Genomic DNA, 4,636 nt, shown 5'->3' with positions numbered 1-4,636 from the left:
GAGAGCCTCCCAGGGGCGGGATGCTCAAGGCACGCTGGCCCTTCTACTTTCTGATTGGCTACTGTAGCTAGAATGGCAGGCTACTGCTGGCCTTTTTTTTTTTTCCCCTCCTAGACTTTCAAAAAAACTTTATTGTTTAGAAATGCTATATGATAATTGCAGGCGCCTCTTCATCCTGATAAGATTGAGCATCCCGCACTTGATCCGGAAAACCCTTCCAGAAAGTCGTTCTAGCTGCGTGGGACACTGCTGGAGTGTTGGCGGGGTTACAATGGCATTCGCAAGCAAGGGAGAAAAGGAATGGAGAAGAAAAGGAAGGAGGCGAGAAGAGCGCAGAAACATCTTTCTTTTGTACACATCCAGGGCTGGAAGGGGTCTAAGAAACCTTCTAGTCCGGCCCATTTCTTTTTCTCCCTTTAAAATAACAACGTTATTTAACGCTTTTTGTCTTTACTTCAGCCAATTCCTATCTCATTTAACAATGCCTCATGGAAAAGAGAAGTAATTAAGCGGAAAAAAAATCCACATCTTTTGTCTGACAACGTATCCAATATTCTGTTTTAGTAATCCCCCATCTCTGTAGTGAGGAAAGATCTCTTGATTAATTGATTGATTGATTCTTTATTTTTGGAATTTTAAAATTGTTTTACTGATTATATTTTAACACTATTGTCTTAAGGGTTCTCTTATCCTGATAAGCAATTCAATTATTCAACAAAAATTAATTCTTGATTGATTGGTTTCCATCTCAGATTGTACAGCTCTCTCTTTATCCCCTATCTCCTTTTCCTCAATTTCTTCCTGTTCCTTCCTCATTTTTACATTAATTTCTTTATATTTAAAATCTAACTTCACATGCCAACCTTTCCTGTCTTTTAACTTTCTCTCCCATTTTGTTATTACCCAGAATTAGAAGAGAAATTATGGGTATGAGGACAAGAACCCATGCAAGTGAATAATGGAAGAATTGGCTATAGAGTCTTTCTTCCCTTCTGAGAAAGAAGTATAGTTAATCAAAATAAATCAACCTATTAAAGCATGCCTGAAAATATATTTCTCATTTTGTGGCTACTATAATGATAGTACATTATCTCTTTTGAGACTGAAATCATAATCTCACTATATTGGTCAAAATTCTGAACATTCAGTTTTATTTTCCTTTACATTACTGTGCTCATCACATAAATTGTTTTGATTCTACATCACTTCATCTCAAACTTGTCTGAAATTTTCCTATTTCCATTTCCTTTGACATAATATTCCATTAAATTCATATAACAAATGATTGGTTCTGACATTTTCCAATTATCTGCTTATTTCTAGATCATTGTTATTACAAAAAGTCTGGCTCTCTATTTTATTTTTAAAGGTTTATCTATGCCTTTATCGTTGTTTTACAGTGTCTTCCCACCCCCTTTCCAGAATGAATTTTCCTTTGTAACAAAAAAAGCAATTAAGCAAAATCATCTAACCATATCTGATAATGTATACAATATTGATTTCCATCTCTGATTGTACAACCCTCTTTGTCTTCTATTTTCTTTCGCTACCTTTTCCCAGTCTTTTACCTCTCCCTCCCATTTAGAAGAGAGATTATTATCATGAGGGCAGGAGCCCAGAGGCTATCAAATGTTGTCTGATATCAAAGAGAAGGTATGTTTTATTATCTCTTCTTAGGAATTTATTAGCTTTTCTCTTATTCCTTTTAGTAAAACTGCTACAATGTTGTTGTGTATATTTTTTCTTAATCCTACTTATGTGCTAGTTCATACAAAATCACCCACATTTGTCCAAATTCTTCATATTTAGAACTTTTAAATTTTAAAAAATATTCTATTATATTTCTCATTCTTTAAAACCAATCTCCAATCGCTGAGCACCTAATTTGTTTTACTTGTTTGGTGTCACCAAAAATAGTTTGTATTTTGTTGTATTTTGGACCTTTATTCCCTATCTTTACTTCCATGAAGTATGTACTCACTACTGAGATTGCTGGGGCAAAAAGTATGTCTGATCTAGTTACTTTTTCTTATATAATTCCAAATAGAAATCCAAAATGATGGTACTTCTTAGTTCTATCAATAGTATATAAGCATGCCTAATTATTCATAGCTTGCCCAACATTTACTGTTTCCATCTTTTTTTATCTCTGCCAATATGAATGGTGTGAATTTTTCTTATTTGCATTTCTCTTACTGTTAATTATTTAAATCATATTTTGATGTGATAATGTATAGTTTGTAATTCTCCTCTTGAAACTTGTGTGTTCATATCGATGGATATGGTCTATTTGGGAATGGCTCTTGGTGCTATAAATTTGTGTCATTTCCCTATGCAACTTATTTATTTCTTATTCAAAAGGAACATAGGTCTTAAGTGGTTGAGTAACTTGTCATTCACACAGATAGTAAGTAGCATAGTCAGGATTTGAGCCCAGCTCCAAAATTCCACCTTTTGCTACTCACTAGTTGTGTGCTCATTGGGAAGTTATTTCACCTGAGCCTCACTGTCCTCACCTGTAAAATGATAAAGTTGGATTCAGTCTTAAATTCTCTTCTGTTTCAAGGAGAGCGAGCAAGAAAAGAGAGGACAGACAGTAACAGAAAAAGGAATAGAGTGAGTGACAGAGATAAGAGAAATACAGATGAGAGGAAATTAAGAGAAGAAGAGAAAAAGGTAAATGAGAGAGGTGATAAAAAGTAAGGATAAAGAAAGAGATCAGAAATAGAGAAATAGCAGAAGATAAGAATTGGGTCTGTTTAATTTTATGCAGTTCCCCAAACAAGTACTTCAACATCTACACAGGGCATTCTTCTAATAAGGCAGAGAGAGACTTTGGAACAAATAGCTGATCAGAGAAAGAAAGTATCTGACAAAAAAGACCCAGAGGACTGAGAAATAAAATGGATCTATTCAATTAGTCATCTATTGAAAATCATTATGTTAAATTATTAAGCCAAACCTAGGAATATAGCTCAGTTTTATGTAAAGAAACATCATGGCACAAAAACAAACAAACAAACAAACAAAACAAAACAAAACAAAACACAAAGAAACAAAAAAACAAAAAAAACCTGATTTTTTAAAAACATCAATTATAAATGTTAGGATTACTAAGTGAGAACTCGGGTTGTCTGGATAGTGACAAGGTGAGAATTCAGGTTGGACAATTACAAGGTGAGAACTCAGGTTGACTTGATGGAAGGAGCAGGCTCATTGGCTGAGGTGGTTCTTCCCAGAAGCCCTTGCATTATCCCACGCCCATTCTCTGGGAGAATAAAAGAGAGGACTCCCAGAGATAGAAGAAGACTCTGCATTGCATGAGGCTTGACGGGGCTCTCTGCAGGAAGGGAAGTCACTTCTCTGGACAAGAGTTAACAGCAACTGCCTGGAGACAACGGTTCATTACAGGAAGAAGAATCTGTCAGAGAGATTTGAGTAGAAGACACAGCAGATCTCTTCCCAGAGAGTGATCCGGCAGCTTCTAGAGACGACAGCTCGCTACAATAAAAGGGATTTAGAAAAATATTTCTGAAGATAGACAGCAAAATCAGCAGATGGAACTAAAATAATGATCCAATGTCCCAAATATCCCCCCTCCAACACATGCACATATATAAATACACAATCAAGGATTCTGAATGCCCATTGCATATATGTGTATCTAAGGTAGGAACCTAGCACACACATATACCCAGAATACACATGAGGATACACATATGACAAAGGGGACTGTACATCTCACATGGCATAAACAGTACATACAAACAATATCGAGAACACACTTTTAGTGTGCCAGTAGGCACAACAGCTCCTATTTTCTGAAGTACATATGAAGCAATTGACTCTTCTTCACCAAGTTGTTTAGAACAAACTGACAAAAACACAGCAGCATTTGATAGCCTCTGGGCTTCTGTTCTCATAACAATAATCTCTCTTCTAAATCTGGATAATAACCAAATGTAAGGAAGAGGTAAAAGACTGAAAAGAATCTTGATATATGAAGTTAGATCCTGAATACAGAGAAATTAATGTAAAAATGAAATAAGAAACGGGCAGAAAAGGAAAATAGGGGACCGAGAGTTGTACAATCTGAGATGGAAATCAGTCAATCAAAAAGCATTTATTGTGTTTAATATGTGCTAGGCATTATACTAGATGTTGACTATTTGAAGAGAAAATGTCTAGACATCCTAATGGCCAGACATTCATAACCCAGGAAACTGGGGATAGGAATCGGATTTTTATGGCTATTTTTCTGGACCTTGTACCAAGGAGAAGAAAGAGGGTGGTGGGTGGTGGGACAGGGGATATGAATTGAAATGATATAGGATTCAGAATTGCCCTGCCAGAGTTCAGATTTTGGAACATGAAGTGACATGGAATTGAAATGACAGAGTTGGAACATGGGAAATTGGAATGATACTCATATGAGGTGATACACTTGTTATGGTGAAGAGTGGGTAAATATCCTGAAAGTCACACAGGCACAGCCCTGCAATCTCAGGATAACCAATAACCCTACTCTACTCCACTGTCTCAAAGCATCCGGGGATCCCCTTATCCCCAGCGGCATGGTAACAGGAGGGTTAAATAGTGCGTGGCAGGCGGAGACGGAAGGTCTGAGCTGACGCCT

The sequence above is a fragment of the Sminthopsis crassicaudata genome, chromosome 5 (assembly GCF_048593235.1).
Source record: "Sminthopsis crassicaudata isolate SCR6 chromosome 5, ASM4859323v1, whole genome shotgun sequence".
NCBI classification, from domain to species: domain Eukaryota; kingdom Metazoa; phylum Chordata; class Mammalia; order Dasyuromorphia; family Dasyuridae; genus Sminthopsis; species Sminthopsis crassicaudata.
Note: the sequence above shows the minus strand (reverse complement) of the source record.